Genomic DNA, 21,383 nt, shown 5'->3' on the forward strand with positions numbered 1-21,383 from the left:
TCGCCATTTACCGTTTTAGCTTTCAACAGCCGATAACTAACGAAATTTAACGCTTACTATTGTTCAGACGAAAATACAGATAACTTGATTTGCTTTAATTAACAAGCACGCATATATCGATATTTATTTTCCTTCTTCGGGCTTTTTGTTTTTTTTATTGAATCTGTTATCGCTTATTGCTAAGCAGATTATCGCAAGAACATTTAATATTAATAGTATTCAGATCATTCAAAAAATATTAAATTATTATCTTAGGGTTTATAATTGTACAATAATATAAATACATTAATTATCCTGTTTTTTTTAAATAAAATAATTCTTGTGATCAAAAGCTTGTACCCCTTTCCCCTCTTTATGTAATAAATATCATTGTTTAAAGATCTAAAAATTATTCATTACTTCTCTAATTTGAATAATACATTTCATACAAATGTGAGATGGAATTTAGAGAGACATCTTTAATGTAAATGTAACGTAAGAGTACTTGTTCACGTGAAATAGTTCACGTAATAATGGAATAATATACTCCACACACAGAAGAGATCTACTATTTCGTACATTTTATGCTTCTTTCGTTGAATGTGTTTCTCGGATGCAAGAAAGCAATAGCTTGTGATACAGTATATTGTATACAATACTGTATCTTGTGTGCGGCATTCAAACAGGGAAGCATCTCAATAAGAGTGTTCTTTTAAGGTGTTCTTTTATGACGTTGATATATGTATATAACATGACATCTCCCTTGGGATTTCTTCTAAAGCGTGATAACCTCATGTACGGTACTATTCATTGTATCTCGGCAACTAAGTCTTCCTATTTTACTGAAAGAAGCTCTCGTTGTGTTTGGCATTTATGAGAGTTTTGCTCGCAAATTTTTAAGTCAATGTCTTACATGATGTGTCTTTTCCCTTCATTCAATTTCAGGATGCGACAAGCTAAGTTTTTGCCCGAAGAGCTTTTATCCTACACTTTGATCTAAGGTTCTCTTGAAAGATCTTCAGAACGGTATATCTCGATACCAAGTAGCAAGTAGTGATATAAAATAGTGTTTTAAATAAAGTAAAGTACTCTCGCAGTAATATTTGAATCAAATTTTTAGTCTATTAATTTTCAATTTATTATTACTTATATACAGCATATAGTTAGTATATCAATTATAAAGGAGATAAATATTATTCTACAAATATGAAAAAATTATAAAGACTCATAAATGATTTAAAAGAGGGGGGAAAAAAAGTAAAATAAATTATTTCCCATTAATTTTGCTTCAACTGTTTTAGCAAATTTACTTTCCTTGAATACACCCGATATTTTTTAAAGAAGTTCTTGTGCCAATTACTTCTTTGCGATTGTCTGCGGCTCATAAACATCAGATTTTACACGTATTCCGATGTTATCAGACTCGAGATTTCCAGACTCAGCTAGATAGAGGATGCACCACTCTTATGGAGAATAACCGCGCACCGATAAGATCAGAATTCATTCGCTCCATTTACCGCCCTTTTTGCGAAGAAGGGTATGTATATAACCAGCTTCTACATTTGCCGTTGCTCGAAGTAAAGTTTAGTAAAGTAGTAAAATATAGAAATTAGGTAACTTCTCGTGTCTGTTTATTCACAAGGAATAAAAATAGAAAAATATTAAAACAAAATCAAAAGTTTTAATTTTGTCATTTATTTTAAAAAGAAAATTTCTTTTAAATAATTTGATGATTTGTTTAACCCCCCCCCTCCCCCCCCATCATAAACCAATATTTGTCTTTACTCATTAAAAGATGATTTTAATTGATTCAAAATCCAATTGATTGCGTTTAATGTAAATGAAATCTGTCACTCTATCTGTTATTAAGATCAATGTATAGTGTCAATTTTAAGAAAAATTTAAAAAAAAAATAATTTTATTAATATTTTTGTGCAAAATATTATATCAACAGAGTGTAGAGTGTTTCTCGATCTCTTGTAAAATGAACAAAGGTGTAACATGTTCGTCTCGTTTCTTATTCACAGACGAACATTTTCATCGCGCATTGTGAAATTTCGGCAAACCAGTCACTGGGGTTATACCGCTAAATTTCGAGAGCTTCCTGCAACGCCGTGTTTCAGAGGCGTCGGGTTTCTACGAGCAACAACGACGGCGGAAATCTACATCCACCTGCAGCAAGTAAATCAGATCCTCGCCTGCTAAGCGTTTCGTTTTCTCTCTCATGCTCGACTGTCCGTGCTCTGGCAAACAATTTTGTAGCTTCTTGTTTTCCTCACCTCGCTTTCTCGCGTTCCTTTCTCTTCTCGTCTCGCGTACGACGATGAGATTGCAACATATCTGCGATAATCTCTTTTTCACTCGAGACATTCATCGCACAGTACGCTATCACTTTTTCATCAAGAAGCCCATCTTTCTCATTTCATTCCGAAAATGGCTTCATTGTTCGTATCCCGCGTGAAACGAGCGATACTTTAGTGTTTGCAATTCTGACTAATAGATTAATAGTATTAACACGTAATATAAATTTAGATAATCAGAATCAGTAATAAAAATATATTGACTTTTTCATTCTTATTTATTAATATAGTCAATCCTATGCTGCTTCCATATATTTCTTTAAATATTTCTTGTTTTTGGTTTTTTATATAATTCCTTATATATTATATTAAATTTATTATTATTGAAAAAAATTATTTTCTGTTCTGTCATTCTTTAAAAAGTACTCTATTTATCCTATTCATATTTTACATGTATATATATTAATTTCACGATTTTGCTGGGCCTAAGAGAGAGATTGCAAATTTTCTAAAATAAAAGTAGTTTCAACGAGTAGTACTGAAAGTTAAGAAGAAAATGTTCTGTGATGGCTGTTTATTTTATAATGTGCAACGTGTCTCAAGTGGTCTTTTCGGAATAGCACACTTGTGTAAGCCTGAATTAACTTCATTTCGCGTGGAGTACAAATTTATTTGTAAAATTAAAAAATTTTTGTGGTAACCTAGCAGGCATTCGACGTACAAAGGAAATTGAATAAAATATAGATGAGGGATAGCATAAAATAAAAGCAACTCTATATAATCGTTAAATATCAACAGATACGTAAAAACTGTACGAAAAAAATTAATTAATAACTGTATAAAAATAACAGTTATTTTTCATACATATGTGCCTTTGTTTTAAAAATATTGTAAATTTATTGCTCCGTTCTATTAAACAATAATACAATTTGATATCGTTTCAAATAACAGAAAAAAAAATTTGAAAATAGCAAATTTTAACCCGTTGAAATTTAATATAAAAATAGTAAAGTTAAATGTGTGCGAGCGATTCTGCATCACAGTCACGCATATGAAGCCGCGATTGTTTGCAGCTTTAATTCCTATGGGCATTGCATCGGCAGCGCAGAATTTATTTCTCACGTTACGGCGGAAAGTAAGATACGTGATATACGTGAAAGAAATACATCAGATGACGAATCGGAAGAGTTTTCAAGTTTTACGAACAACTTCTAAAATATTCTTCTCTACACATAATACTGTAAGCATATAGATAACTCCCCTATACGCAATCTCGCCAATCGATACTATCCATGTTAAATGTTCTTTCAAGATGCGAAATGCACGCGTACATGTGCAAATATACTGACTTTGTTTTTTAAAATGTTTGCCTGTTCTAATTAAATTAAATAAAGATCATCAGATTATATGAGTTGCTTTTACGGTGGATTAAAGAATACATTAGACAATATACGTATTCTCACTTCACTTATGAAGCTGAAAATGATTATGAAACTGAATTATGAAACTGAAAAGTATTTGATCATCTCCTGTCTGTTATATTGCTAGAATTTTTTAAATTGTAATAAATTGTTTTGTTTTACTCTGCCCCCCCCCCCCCCCCAAGTAACTTTAATCAAAATCTCAAATAATTTTGTAAGTTTTTATAATGCAAAAAATATAAATTATATATATGTATACATATATATAAAATTAATTATATATAATATTTAATAAAAATATTTAATGAATATATATATGTATATAATATTCATTAAATATTTTCATAAAGAAAAAAATCAATTACAGATTTAATTATAATTTGTAACTGCATATGATTCTCGTGCGAATTAAAATTGCAACATATTTAAATAAAATTCTAAGAGCGGATGTTATAAAATTGTTGGTAAGTCAATGTGCACTAAACAGATTTCTAGCGAATCGCGAATTTAAGCGCGTTTGTGACATACATTTCGAGAAATGTGACGTACATCCCGATGAAATGTGATAAATATAAAGAATATCTCGCGGTTTTATCATCTTGAGTAGCTAAGTATGTCGCGTGTATTTCCGTCTAAAGGAGGCACGAAGCTTCCGAAATATTGTTGCACATATAATATACGACCTGCCCTTATATAAATATATAATATTCGTCATTCGTCTGTACGTCTCTCTTGGAAGACGTACATATATGTCTATATACATATACATGTATATGTATTTACAGCTGAGGTCGCGTGCGTTGGCAAATACCATTACTCTCGTATAACACCTATAGCTTTATATACTCAGGAAAACCTACAAAGAATTCCATTTTCTTCGTTTCCAGTCACAAATCCCTTTGGATATTGTTTTCTCAATAATGAAAGATGTGATGCAAAGCGCAACGCCCGCGTTTTCTCTTCGAATCGCGATAACAATTACATCTTCATGTTTATGATCAAAAGGCAGAATCTTGTAAATTAATTTTCATTTTAATAAAAGTAATAGAATATACAAAAATAACAGAATATACATAACGCTTTTGCGGAATTGATATGTGCAGCGTGGATTGAAAGTTGTATCAATGAATAGACGGAAAAATCGAGAAAAAAAGAAGAAAAGAAATCAATGAAAATTCTCTCATAAAAAATAAAGAATTTTTTAAGATAATGAATTTAGTTTTCTTTTTTTTTTTTAAGCAGAGAGTACGCTATGCGTATCTTTTACTTTCTAATATTGACGTAGACTTTATGTTATCGTACGAGGAATATATATGTATATACAATATATATATATATATATATATATATATATATATATATATATATGGCTTTATCTCGCGTAAGCTGTTTGTAATTTCGCTATATCATCGATAATTCTACGAGATAATATCTAACTAGTTTCGCGTCTATTAAATTGACTTTCTATTAAAAGGAACGTCCTTCGTCCCGAAGGGGATCGTCGACATAAAATTGTGCTCACACGGTCTATAGCTCATCGAGCTCATCGACCCGTATTTCTGCTTCACGTTTACTGTAAAATGAGATCACTCAATGCGGGTCCTTTGTCCTATAATAAAGTTAGCGTTTGTTATCGATGATCTGAAAAACGCATTGTACGAGTTTCTGATTGATCTCATGATTTCTGTTTGATTTTTCTGTTTTATTTCTTTCGTAAGAATTTCCTCTCTCTCTTCTTTAAAATATTGAGTCATTCAATAATCTTTTCTTCAGCTTTGATTGTTTGTTTTAACTTTGTGTATTCTTGATTTTTTGCGAAAGATAGAAAAATCTATGTTCAATGAACAAGTTAATGAGTCATTTTAGTGAATAAGCAGATATTTTTCGATCTATAAGAAAATTCACCAAGAACGAGAATTACTAGAACGATACGCTTTGGCGATGATGCTCTTCCCTCTAGATTTATTGCACGACTCCGGAAGTTAGTTACAATGCTTGGAAAAAGACGGTATACCATGCTATATATTTTACTTTTTGTTGAGAAGCAAAAAGTATTCCGCCGAGTGGCCCATCAAAGAGATCCATTAGCAAGAAAAAAAAAGAAAAGAAAAAGGATAACGACACATCGCATAACAAGTGTAAACATTATTTCATGAAGTTATTAATGTTAAGTATGTATTCAAGATTTATATCCTAAAAAAATATCACAAAAGATAAATAGGAAATCGGGAAATTATTTTCATCGGCACGTAAAGAGTTAAATGAGCTCTTGATTTGCATTTAATTGATAATGCATGTCACATGTGCAGTTATCTCGAATCAGCTACTCTATATACGTTCTCGTAAATCCTTCGACGAACAGAAAAGTTTTTTTGTTTATGGTTGTCACTTTTCGTGCTTTACGTCTTCCGTCCGTTGGCATAAATGCTGCACGTACGAGTCAGATTTATTGTCACTCTCTCCCTTCTTGAAGTTCTAACGACTCTTTCCGATACAAAACACATTTCACCAACGGCGATTCGTATGAGCGCAATCGCTTTTAAGATCTATCTTGGCAAAACAGCAATGGTGGTGGTCATTTTATGCTTCAATCTCATTGCTTCTGTTGGCAAAGTACGCGTATTTCCAATACATTTATACGAGCATTTATGGTGTCGCAGAAAAGTGATTTTAAATTTGAATATATGAATATATTGTGTATTGCTGTGTATGCACACTATATATTTTGCAATATTACAAAATATTTTTAAAAGAAGCTTTCAAGATTTTTTTCTATATATTTTTCTCTTAATTTTTATAAAATATTAAATAATTATATAGATATAATATATAGAATCTTAAAAAAATTCTATATAAGTAATTAAATAAAGTATAGTAAATCAATATTATAATAAATAAATCTAAAATTATTTAAATCAATTAAAATTTTACAAGTCGATTATACTCGGTCAATTTCAACGACTAGCCGATTCTCATAAAGTTACAAAAGTAATATTAACCAGAATTTATATGGTGCTATGTAATAAAAATAATGTCGGTTCTTCGGAACAGCGATATTTCTTTGGACGATATTTCCTCCCGCGATATTTTCCTTGGGCATCGAATGCGATTCTTCATCCAATCCCAATTCCCCAAGCTTCACTTCTTTTATCAACACAGTGCGCCATTGGTGCATTGGCCGGTCGATCAGTCTGTCTGACCGGTTCACGAACTGGTCTATCACTAAATCACTTACTAAATAAATCTTTCCTGAATTCTCGCGGTACGCGACACGATGAAACTACAGTAGCAACGTGCGAACGGTGCGGATTTACGACCAGGTGATACAATCCTGCTATCTTGTCTTCAACAAGAGGTTCATTCATGCGACGCATACGTTTTACGATTTTCCAAAAAATGCAAAATATGTCTGCAAAATATATCACTTTTAACATAAACTATAAGAGAAAAAATAGTATGTTGTGTGTGTGTGTATTTTATAGACTTTAACAAAGATTTGAATTGCACATATATTGTTTAGAATTCTAGTATTTTGTGGAAAATATAACTTCTTTTATAGCGTGTATTTAATTGTGTTATATATAATTCGATATGCATAGAATGTCATATTATATGATCTTTTATAAATCATGCCAATTTAATAATTAATATAATTGAGTTCAGTTTTCTCTACAATATTTTTTTACAGCCATGACAGAATACATTATAATTAAATACATTATAATTTAATATATTATAATTTAAACAACTCAAGTTTTGATGACATTAAAACAAGAAATTTAAATAAAAGACTTATGTCAATTTTTCTCGTTTATGGTATATTCTTTAACCTCGATGAATGAACAGATTGTATATTAAAGCTGTCGCATATTTTCGCCTTGTCGTATTAATGATTGAACGTCTATTACCCAGTAAACTCAGCTCTCGAAGAGCTGTCAATAATGTACGACGTGTTTACGTTGCTTATAAAGCTTGAAATTTCGCGAAAACATGCTACAATGCATTTTCGAAAAGAACTTGGCTATTCAAAAATAATTAATCTACAAGATTATATTGCAATGCAATTAAACTTAATCAAAAGTAAATAATTTTTGTAATTATAAGCAAATCTCTTTTTGTGTACAAGACTGCATTTATTTCGATAGAAACAGACAATCGGAAAATATTTGTCTCAGCAATAGTGATTTTTTCCTCATAATTTTTTATTTATATTAATTTCGTTCAATATTCTCTATATAGATTTTCTAATAATACGAATAATACGAATATCCAATAAATACAACGATTGTATTTATATATTTCATGTATAATAGTTCTGCACTGAATTATATGAGACAAAATAATAAAATAAGACATTATTGTTTTATTATTTTATTATCTTATTATTTCATGTATACAGAACTATATACATGAAATATATAAATACAACCGTTGTGTTTATTGGAGATATTCGTATTATTCGTATTATTAAAAAATCTATATAGAGAATATTGAACAAAATTAATATAAATAAAAAATGATGAGGAAAAAATCACTATTGCTGAGACAAATATTCCCCGATTGTTTGTTTCTATCGAAATAAATGCCTGTACACAAAAAGGTTTGCTTGTAATTATATAACTGCGTCAATCTTTGTTTAAAAAGAATTATATTTATCACTCTAGTGTGTGTATATTTAAAATACTAAAGAAAAAAAATTATAGAGACACAGCCGCCATCATGTTGTCATTTTTAGCCAGTTGCATGGCAGAATAATCCGCGTGGAACATTATTTTTTTTATGTAATCGCACGATTGCAAGATGAGCGCCGAGTGTGCTTAATATCGGGCGGAATAACGCATAGGGCGAATTTGCGCGGATTTTCGAGAATCGAAATACATCTCCCGCGTTTCCATTTCGAGTTTCACGTGGACGCATCTCGTATTTTTCTTGTCCAGAATACACGGCGCGCGCGGGAATCCGTAAACACACCGGAAATCGACGTCCAGGGTAGAGCAAGAGGAAGGATATTTCCGTTAAGGCCGCGGGCTTGCTGCCTTCAGTATTTGCTATACAAAAGAATTGCAGCCTTCGATCCTTTTTTTTTAGTCTGTTTTGTTCGAGCATCTGAATTTCAGTGTCTTTCTCTCGGTATTATCGATCTCTTTCTCTAAAGCGGCACTGCTACCGCTGCTCGTATATGAACTGATATCATTTATAAAACGTTATTAATATCGCCCGACGCAATATAAATATTATATATATATATATATATATATATATATACCATATACATATAATATAAAACCATATATATATATATATATATATGTATATATATAAAACTCGTATTTACTTCACTGTATATTTTTTCAAATATAGAATAAATCAAACATGAAAACCATTTTACGTTTCAATTTTATGTTTTTCAACATAAGAGGATATTGGAAATAAATTCAAAGTTATATTTTTTTAACAAATGCGATCAATATTTCTTGTCCATTTGATACGCGAGAGTATATAGTAAAATATTAGGCAATTCTCTAAATCTATATAAATATTTTATGTGGTGCAATTATATTATAAAAAATTAAAATTAGTAAATTATATTATACAATATAAAAAAATTACATAATATAAAATCATATATATAATCCTTTTTATTTTCTACGTGTAAAGAATATCGTTTCTTTTATCAACTTTTTATTAATGCAAAAATATTTTCGAAAGATTAGCCAGATTTTGTTATATATTAACAAAATTTGAAATATCTCGTGCTGCCATATGTATTTTAGTCTTGTGTGTTTTGAATTATCTATATTGCATTTTTAAAAACGCATCAATGCATGATCAATTTACAAATATCACAGAATTTTAATTAAAATTTTTAATATAATTTTGCTCTTATCATCTATTGCCTTTTTTCAACCTTGATACAATCCTACAAAAGAGAGAGCTTTATTTCTAAATTTAAATAACAGAACTTTTTTTTCTATTACTTGCGAGAGCAACTCCTCTTTCTCTTCTTGTCTTACATTCTTTTTTTCTTATTTTCGAATATATTAAGCTCATCGTTCGTACGAAGCCAGTGACAGATACGAGTCGATAATTTTAGTCCTAGTTCAATCTTGCTTACGAGAAGTATAAATTATTGTTTGTTGTCTTCTTTTTTTTGCGTGAGCGAAACATTTCAGGAATCTGTTAGGAAACATTTCAGGAATCTGTTAAGAAAGAATTATGACCGCTTTTGCACAGCGAACGTGCCGACGATCACTTGGTTGAAGACAAAAATATCCAGTGAAAAACGAGCGCATCACGGATATTCTTACGGATTCATACTCGGCTTCGTGAAATACAAGGTATGTCATTTTAAATTCTTTTTTAGTCTGAGCAATTTTCGGATGTTTTAAAAGTCAAGTACAAGAGATTTATTGTCAAATGGTATTACTAATTAAATTATTACAATGATTTATATATCTATTCAGAAATAAAAAAATCATACTGAAATTAAATTTCAAATGTTTGTATCTTGTTTGAAAGATGTACCAAAAAAATATTATTGTTCTCATTTATAATTTTTATATTCTATGAAAAAATAAAGAAATTGAGAAAAAAATATATCATGTAGAAATTTTAATTAAGAACTGTAATAATAATCATGATTGATGAGAATGGTAAATCAATAATATTGAACACGAGATTATCTCAACTTTTTTTCTTTAAATTAATAGCGCATTATTAAATAAATATTGATAATTCAATGTTATATCAAAATGCTCTTTTCTTTTGGTATTATTCTTTCCTAAAAGATAAAATAACTTTGGGTATAGTATAAACTGTTTGCAGCAACCAATGCATCAGTTTTAATGGATGGATTACGCACCAGTAACTTATATTGCCGCAAACTTTTCTTGCGAAAAAGGAAATGGAGAAAGATCGTATATACAAAGGGGAAAGAGAAACTTTTCAAGTGGCCGAAAGTTCTCGCATACGAGGAAGTGTAAACGCGACAAAATCCTCGCACCATCGGAACATATAACACGAATATGTGAGTTTACCACTTTTCTCTGCTCTGTGAAATGCTTTAAACTTGCAGCGAGCCCCTTCAGTGAAAAAAGCACAATTCACACTACTCTCTACGTTGTATTGCAGATATGTCTCGATTGAGTTTTCGCAGTTAACGCTACATTTATTCCCTTTCCTAATATATACATATGTATATATTCTTCCTTCTGATGTACTCTCTTTTTTATTTTCTAAATTCTTTCTTCTAAACCATACCTTTGCCATAAAGCAGATTACAAATGGAGACATCACACTTCTGATATACTTTTAAGTTTTGCTTTTTTTCCACCATTTTTCGGGATGCATTTAAACTACAAAAGTAACTTCTTTACGACGCTTCCTTTCTTGTAACGTTTTGAAAGGTTGCAACAAACGTAACAAACAATGTGGAAGAAAATATAATTATGTAAAAAGGAATTTAATTGATACATATTTGAATAAAGCAGACATGCAAAAATTAAATTTCACAAGAAAAATACTCGATGATACATATTTTTCTCATGTAAAAAATAAATGTAATAAAAGAATATATTTATAATTACTAAATGCTAAAAAATTCAGCTCAAAGTCGTTAATTTTTTACTTAAATATAATAATAATTTATATTAAAAAGCTGCTAACAAGAATATGAATCGTATCCCAAATTATAGAAATTCTTAAAGCTATAATTATTTCTTAAATCATGATCGACTATGAATATTAACTTGTAATATAAATAAGATAACATACGATATGCACTTTATATGTAATTTAAAAAAATCTTAATTAACTTTATACATATATCCAATTACGCTTTTTTCGTTAATCTTTCATTCCGGTTATATGCATGTAGTATAATGTAGAACACGCTCTCTCATTGTATTATTCTTATTAGACTTTGCGTGTTGATTGAAATAATGCTTTTAATGTGTGAAATGTCACGCGTGGAGTAATTAAATGATAACCTTTCAGTTAATTGATTCATTATAATTAATTACCAAATTAACGTATGATATAAAGCGCTCTCTTTCTGCGTTAATGTTAAAATACTGTTTCCAAAGATAATTCATGTGCAAATTATATTCATCCGTTGTACAAAAGATAATTAAGTTGATGTATGTAGTAGCTTTTAAACTAATTATCGTATTAATTTATGACATATCAAATACTACAGAATTTATTTGCTGATTATTTCATTCTTTTATATATATTGCATCATAATATACTTAGCATATATTCAATAAAATCTTGATTATATATTTTATTTTATGATTGATTATACATTAATTTTATTTTTCTCAAGTCGAAAGTAAATTTGTTAAAAAGTTAAAATTGTTTCGCTAAGCTTTCTTCTTTAAATATTGTTCCTCTAATAATTTATTCAATGACATTGCCATTTTCTGTAACCTTATGTATGTAAAGTTTATTCGCGCAGAAGGATTATACTTGAAACTTAGAATAAGTGCATCCATGATCATCTCAAATGTCGTAAATGCGGAAACTCGAGTGTAATCGAGAAATTCCGGGAATTGCACCGGCGAAGAACTTATCGGCGACAAAAAAAACGGAAAAAGACCAATGTGCACTAATCAGATATGTCCCACGTCGGAATTACATCCTACTATCGCCCGGGGGAAATTTCTTTTCTACAGAATGGAGCATGTAAACCGCGCCCGCGCGATTCCCGCGAGGAGCACTTGGAACTTAAAGTATTCCCAACGCACACAGAGAAAGTTTACTGCATCGCGGCTACCGCGACAGATGCATATCTATGCGACAGTGACTTTCTTGGTGCGAACTACTTGGGCAAAACTGCGAACGTTTCGCAGTTAACAATGCGGTTACCTTGTGATCCTACCTTGCCTTTTTGTTGCTATAAAGCATGTTACTTTACCGGGCCAAGTATGGGTGGTATGCATGGTTTTACTAATTCATCGTCGTTACGGTGGTCGCTTCTTATGCGGTGACATTAATCAACGGTCTTACGCTTAATGAAGCGGACTACGCTCTGCTTTTAAGATAATTAATACATCGCGTGATTGTTTCTTATGTATTACGCATCCGACTATTTTCACAATAGATGATGCAAACCTAAAGCATTTCCCGACGGAAAATAATTTAAATGATATGCGACATTTAAATTGAAATTGTAATTTCTTGTCTTATTTTATGATATATTTTTGTCTTTTTTACGTATTATGTTTATTAATATTTCATAGTTATTATATGTATATACAAGAATTTAAAATAATATAATTCATAAAACGCGATCTGTCTCATATTATCCTTTCTTATTATTTTTATAATTAAAATACTTTTTAATTATATAAATTTTTATAATTATTTTTGCGGAAAATATTATCTGCATAAAATATTATAATTATCTGCATTAAATATCATAATTTGAATAATTTTTTTCTTTTTTCAGAATACATATTACAAAACTTTTAATGTCAATTTACGTGGCTACAACACGCATTAATATTAATATAAGAGCACTGTTTAATATTGAGTATTCTTATTCTTAAAAACGATGCATTAAAACAAGAGCTTTGCAAAGAGAGAAGTAGAGACGCTTTACAATAGAAATTAAACAAATTTTGTTGAGCGGAAAAAGGTTCAGATGCATTAGCGAAGTAAGTTCACAAATTAGCAGTGTGAAAATGCTTTTAACACAGTGTTCGACTTTCTCTATTCTCGTCGGTTCCCTACAAATATGTGCATTGTGCTTGTGGATTTAATCACTTCGTAATATAAATGGTTCTTTTAACGGAACGGATTTAATCCCGGGCTCTCACAATCACGCGGATTTATGGAAGTGCGTTCATAATGAGGAGAAATGTCGGTATTTGATTGAACAATTAAAACTAGTGATTCTCTGTGAAAAGGAGATTATCGTGTATAAATTATACGCATTTGCATTTAAAATTATGCAAATTTAAAGTTGTGAGTTAAGAATCATATGTGTTTTCAGAAATCTGTAAGATAAATATTAATAAAAGTAAAATCTATGTGTCTGTCCTCTTTATATTATAATATACTTTAAAACAAAAATCTAAAAGAAAAAATAACAAGTAAAAATTACTTTTAAAATTAAAATAATAATATATTGTAAAATATTTATATTATAATAAATATATGTACATAATAAAATGTACATATATTCACGTTTATAAATTAAACTGCTTTTGCTTTGTAGAAATTTTTTACTACAATATTTTATCTAATGAATCTAGCATTCTAGCGCAGACTTTTCAACACAAAATTTAATAATAATGTCATATGTATTGAAACATACAATGTCTGCACTGAAACAAATCTTTATGTGAACAAGTAATCACGCACTGATAAGTGTGTCTAGGATGTATATCGTGTCTGTTAAAACTCCTACAATATCCGTGATATATATACAATCATACAAGGAGAAAATTTATATGAAAGAAACTCGAGGTCGACATACAGTCGCCATAAAATAGTATAAAACGACCTGTGGAGCTATACGCCGCACAGTTACCATTTGTCGAGGCAAATTTCGCACTGACTTTGACAAATAAATATCACTGCGAGAGGACCTGCATTTATTCTAAAAGTCTATTTAGATGGAACGATTTTTTACGCGATATCGTTACGATGTCGTTTAGATACTGTATCAAGATTGTACTGTATTTTACGCGGACAACGCAAACGTTTAAAACACAATTTCGTATGTATTTTACGAATGTACCAAATAACACTGCTGTCAGTTATTATTTATACACAGATAAATTATAGGATTTAAATTGTATACGAAAAATGTAAGAAAAAATATTATAGAAAGCACATCTATGTATTATATTAACGGCAATTAATTCCGATTTGGAATATAAAAATCACAGTATCGCGAAATATAATTAATTAAATAATAAGTTAAAAGTATGTACCGTAGATACGTTTCAATTGATAATAAAAATGGCAAATCTTTGCACGAACACTGCATACTTGCAACTGACGTACTTGCATCGCAAACGCCCGTCGGCGATTATGTCAATTGCATGTGTCACTGTTTGCTTATCAGAATTATGGTAATGTCGCGCGGCAGTTGCGGCTGTGTTTTAGGTGGGTCGTAATTATTTAACACGAAATATATGTTTTGCCACCGTGGCAAACGTACTAATGCACGACTAATATATGTAATCTGTAGCAAGTACGATCATTAGGGAAACTCGTTCACATCAGAAAAAGAGAATTACGCATTGTCACTTATTTGCAAAACGTTATGTCAAAACCATTCTTGACAGACAAAGTGATAGGTTTCGATCGAAATGCCGGATACTATCGCGAAATGTAGATTTCTTTCCGGATAAGCGACGTATATTTTTACGCAGTTTCACTGTCAGAATTTCAACATTTTTTAATATAACGAATCTCTGTCCCATTGATAACAGTGTATCGTGTATTGCTGCACATGTTTGCGCATATTAGATAATTGATATAAGATATTTGTGAGATGCTAACACTTGAGATGCTAACTTCACATACGTGTTTGGCGTTACATTGTTAGACTTTCGTATAAATAAGCAAGTACGTAGACAATATATACGTGCATATGCTTTAACATGGTATGCGAAATGCTATTGTATAGAGATGCATTATGGGAAAAATGAGATTTTGATCGAATACAGATTGGAAATAAAATATGTAAAACTTAAAACGCTAACAAAGAAAATGATTGCCAATCAACGTTGATACGATTGTACATATATTAGTAGATTGTAACAACGAGTGCATGGGAATTAATAAACTGCAGCAAAATATTGATCATTAATAATTCATGCAACTTATTCTTGACATATAGAAGATATTCACCAAAATATAATCGAAAATATAATCTCTAATTAAAATTATTATATAGCTTAATTAATAACTCGGTGAGAGACATTTTGATATTCTACATTGTGTTTAAAACGGATTAATTTAGCCACACGTGAAGAAATCAATAGTCACAACACATAATTAACACAGTGCATATAATTACATCGCATTAATATTTCGAGATAAATATTTTACTAACATTATAAATATTTTTATATTTATTAGATTTTACGTATAAAGAATGACTTTCTGATTTATATAGCCGAATATGTCTTGTAATGTAATATCTCATCTTAATATCTTATCATAGAGATAACTGCTTATATACTTTGTTTCTAGTTAATGTTTTCTTTCTCTATAAAGCTGGCCAATTAGAGTTTCAGATAATAAGTTTACCAAGTGCATAAGTTTTACTAACACAGTACCGTTGATCCCCAACGGTTCATAATAAGTTTATGTAAAATTGTGTATTATGAGGAAAGTTTTCGCCACCGAACAGTATAATTAAAGGCATTTAAATATATCATTATTTTCTCTCTTGGCAATATCATTTCTAAAACTAGACTTCTTAAACTTATAATAAAATTTTTTATTGTACTTTTTTAATACAACAGTTATCTGTATATTCCATTCTCACTTTTAGATGTTTTTATGTTTAAAATATTTATTCATATTATTGGCATCAGTATCGTTTCTAAATATATCAAATTTTTGATTATTATTATTTGGTCCAATAAAACCTTTATATTGTTTAAAAATTTTTGTGATTACATAATAACGAATATAACGAAATTACCGAAATAAAGAGAAAAAAATCACCTAAGCTGATTAGCTTCTCATAAAAGCGCGGTTACGAAAGACGCGATTTTCATCGAGATTTAGTTAGCTATTGTGGTCATGATCGTTTCGAGAAAAATAGAGTGTCATCGATATGGGGGAATGAAAGACAAACGTCTCTACATAAGGATCGGCCAAGGATAAGCCGGTTAGACGATGGCGAAAAACGGAGAGAAAGAAGGAGGGAATAATGGAGCCGGGCATTATCGTAGCATATCTCAATCAAGTTTTGCCACAAAACGTATGAAAAAGAAAGTAGCCCTAGAAATAGAAAAGGAGAGAGGGAAAGAAAGACAGTCAGTAAGCCGGATTATCCGTTGCAAGATAGATGGGTTGGTATAATGTGTGGGTTTGGTCCGTTTGCGCCTTCACGCAACCGCCTGCATAAATATGCCGAGGCGTTATTCGCGCGTGAGAGAATGTACGTTATGTATATCTAATAGTGGTTAACCCCAATGGAGCCAAGCCTTGATCTCTAATATGATGGATTGAAAATGAGTTAATTGTGTTATTTTGCCATACACACGCACTCACATATACGCATACAAAATGCAGTACTTTTTGTACCGCGAATAAAGATTGCTCCAGCATTACTTTCGCATTAATAATTTAATTGAGATGCATATAAAAAAAATTTTATAAAAAATATATATATATAAAATTGAATTCTAATTCTACAAGATTTGCGCGTTTTTTATATGTACATTTTGTCCAGACTTTTTTAAATAAAATCAAACATTCTTGAAATTATCCAAAATTATAATAGAAAGTAATTAAAAATAGCTTGTTAGAATATTAATCAATATTTAGAACAAGACAATAATTCTTTTTTTAATTTTAAACTACATGTTCAGAAATACAAAATATAAAATTTCCCATGTAGAATTTTGCATATTGTAATATATGAAAATCAGGTCTATTTTCCTATTTTGCTCTCCTACGCGTATAGTTTATCGGTAATTTCGGCAGTTCATAGCGACAGTCAAATATTTACAATTACCCAACATTATGAATAACTTGCAAGATAGATCCGATTTGGTTTTCACTAAAGTAGAAACGGAATACCTTCTATCTTCGACCGAAACTTGCAATCCGTGCACCGACGTGTTTCGAATAAATCATTTGGTTTAGCTGATTGAACACTGCGTCGCACGCTCATATCGTGAAATACATTCGTCACAGAGAGAAACTGTAACGTTAACTTCCAGGCTTTTCTCCTTAAAGCCGGATTTAGCCCGATGTATTTGGCGGTCTGAATGATGTGCGCGCTCGAGAGCTCTTTCGCGGCAGTTCGGCGTTATAAAATTATTAGCATGTATTAAGGAAGAGAGTGGCCTGCATTATATCGCATCGATTGCATTATGGCTTTCTTGTCAGTGGTTGCTAATAATATTTAGGATGTTACAATAATCGCATTTCATTTCGCGAGATATATAGGATTACCTAGAAGATGTTTACGCGGAACTTGATCGATACGGTAAGCCGAGATTGCCGCAACGGATTCAACGTTATGCCATATCGTATGAAGCTTATAGAATTTTGAATAAGAAAATAATATGCAAAGAATCTTGCAACTAAAGCAGACATATTTTGCAGTTTATATTTAATATTATGAAAATAATTTCTATGAAAGATAAACGTGAAACGTTAGCATCCTATTTTGTAATACCAATTTCATTGCATTCAATTCTGGGAAGGCAATTAAAAATATTAAACGCGTCAAGAGTTTTAATTTTGCCTGCAACAAGGAATTTTATAATATTTTTTAATTACGCGATTTTTATTTTTTTACGATTAATTTAATTTATACTTTGAAATAAAGAAAACGCGAATACTATTTGAGCTCGTGCCATTTTGCAGTGTATAATTTCGGTGGATGTAAGAGCTGCCGTGTATAGTACGGTCCATTTGTTACGCACGACAAAAACAATGGCGCTATCACCATCGCTGCTTGAATAAATAATTGCGCTTTCAGTCCTGCACGAATTCCACTACCGCGAAATTGAGTGGTTTCATTAATGAGTACCTAAACGAAACAACAGACTTTATCTCTGTATGCATATATAAAAGGACTTTTGGCTAGTTGCATCGAAAACTTCATCAAATTCTCGTTAACGAATATTAAATTGATGATACGTCAGTTTTTAACGATTCGGTAAAAAAAAAGTAATTTTATTAGCGTTAATTTTAACGAGCGTTGGTGAATAAGAAATACACGTTTATCTAGCTTGATGAAGATCGATGAAAATCATAAAAATAATGTAACAAAAATTTTACCTTTCCGAAACGAAAAGAAAATTTTTAATTTGATATACTTATTATATACCTAATTATATAGATGGATCATATTCGATGAAAAAAAAAGATATTATCGATAATTATTCTACATACTAATGTGCGTACAAGTCTTTCTCAGTTTCATTTTACGATAGCGACATATAGATTTTTCGCCTAGAGTATCCGGTATCTTGACTTCGACAGCCATTTCTGTATATGAAACGAAAATAGAATAGGGCATACACTTTTTACGATCGCGGGAGGGACTATTGCTGGAAATGAGACAACGACATTTATTACCAATGTTTCGACAAGATTTAGAATACGTGAGGTATTTTTCTTATTACGCGGTCGGAGGATGTGCAGAGTCATGAAATAGATTGGAAAAGTACATGGGCCCTTCAATAATATATACCCAGAATATAATCAACGATTATTTTTAATCAATATTAACATTATAAAACGTGTACTATATATATTATGTATAAAAACTAGCTGTGCGAAGATATTTTCACAATTCTATTTCTCTTTATTGACATGGATTATGAGATCAATAGCAAAAACTTTACTTTTATGATAAGATTTTTGACGAAATAAAAAGTAGTTTTTACTCTATTAGCCGATTAAGTTTTTCTTCGCTTGCTTGAAATATTCGCGTTTTACTTGATCTGCGTTCTATCTGACTGTTCATTTTCATAAGAACCTTCTGAAAATTATTTTTGCATAGAAATTCTTATCCCTGTTAGCATAATCATTTTTTTGTATTATTATTTAAATTAATAATTTTTTAAATATAACAAAATTATTTGCTTTTTATAAAAAGTTAACAACTGACATGAGTCATTACTTGCAAAAAATTATGTATTATTCATGTTCGAATGAAATCGTAACATTTATTATATCATTTTCAGTAGTACATTTTACCAGAAATCATGATCTCCATTTTCATGAAAATTTGATCCATCCATTTTCCATAATAAAGATATAAAAACTAAAATGTGATCAAAAACATATCATATCAAAAATTTTCTCTTTTTTACTGATATTCATAAAATACTTTAATATATTATATTATAAATAAAAATTTGAAGAATATTATAAATTGTATCGATGAATTATGAGAATATAAATGCGCTGTGTTTTACTGTTATTGTATTAATACATTGATAATATCAAATAATTTGATAATTATACACACGTAAAATATTAAAAAGAAAACTTAATATCGCTTCATTACGTTTCAAAATTGGCAAATTGTGTTGAGTCGAGATTCTCTATTAAGTATATATTAAATATATAAAACTAAAAAATATATAAGACTATATAAAAATATATTATAAAATATAATCCATCTTTATAATAAATGTAACAAGTTTATAATTTTCTTTCTGTTCTATACAAGAAGTTGCTTTTATAATTTTATAATATTCCTCGAATGATATATGTATATATTCATTTTTATAAATTTTTTTCGAGACAGAAGAATATGTATTTTTTATTTTCACCAATGCTAAAATTGATGGTAATAAAAGTATTTCTCTTTTTACTATTTCCCGAATCGCTGTTACGGTTGACCTGACGTAGACTAAACGGATCAACTGGCGGAGAAGCCGGCGTCGAGTTGCGCCGTGTCTCATCGCCTGGACCAAGTGAATTTCTAGCGTGATGTCTGATGCCATTTCGGATAATCCCGAAAGCTCATGGAATAAAGTACAGCTTCGGGATATCCGCGTCGTGCTGAAAGTTCTACTTAATACGAGGAGGTTTGCAAAACGCATCTTGCTATTCATTCTCTGATCTTTTTACTGACTATATTAGTAATAACAAGTTGGCGAATGGCAAGCCAGAACAGGATAAACTATGTACGTCGACGTGACATATGACATAAAGTGAATTTCTGCGTTGAATGACGTTTTAATGCATGTAAGTCGTATATCAAAGAAAAACGAACGACGCGTTTGCGAACATCTTTCAGCAAGGATTCTACCGGAAGCGTGAAATAAATAAACGTCTATATATTATTTTCATGGCGTGAATGCGCATTCGCTTCTTCCTGCACAAGGTATTACGATATCGCGAAATCGTGTGAATGCGAAACGTCAATGTGAAATGTCAAAAATCTATAAGTTGCATATTTTCGCGATACTCATGTGTATTCATGCGCGTTGCGGGAAATATACGTTTAAATACGTTGGTTTTCTTTTTAAAAGAAACTTTTCTGAACTCTTAGTAATGTATCTTTAAACGATCAATGCTGTTTTTCTATTTTTATTGCAATAAAATGACATTATTTCATATAATTCGTAAATAAGTATAATAAAGAATATATAATATTATGAAACATTCTCTCTTACTGTCTTTTTTAAGTGAATGATTTTTAGTAAATATATATTCTCTATTGTGCTATTATATATATATATATATATATATATATATATATATATATAATAGCACAATAGAGAAAAATGCAAGCCATAATTCAGAGTATAATTGCACAAATCAAACTAAAGCATGCGAAATATTCAAACCGCACTCGCTATGATCGATAGGCTACTGCACTATCGTACACCGCATTAGCGTTCAATGGATGTCTATTATATGTCAAGCCTGAATGTGAGAAGTATTTAATAATCATAATATATCACCGCGAATATTGCAAAAAATTTTATGAATGCAAACGCTTTGAAGTTATTTA

At 30.4% G+C, this 21,383-nt stretch overlaps 1 protein-coding gene across 8 annotated transcripts in view; it reads right to left on the minus strand.

The window, feature by feature from the left end:
• Window positions 1-21,383, minus strand: part of Neto (Neuropilin and tolloid-like) — a 116,697-nt gene that overhangs the window by 47,316 nt on the left and 47,998 nt on the right. The window lies entirely within an intron of this gene.

The sequence above is a fragment of the Prenolepis imparis genome, unplaced genomic scaffold (genome assembly GCF_030444845.1).
Source record: "Prenolepis imparis isolate NDT839.2.m4 unplaced genomic scaffold, iyPreImpa1.0 SCAF_12, whole genome shotgun sequence".
NCBI lineage: Eukaryota > Metazoa > Arthropoda > Insecta > Hymenoptera > Formicidae > Prenolepis > Prenolepis imparis.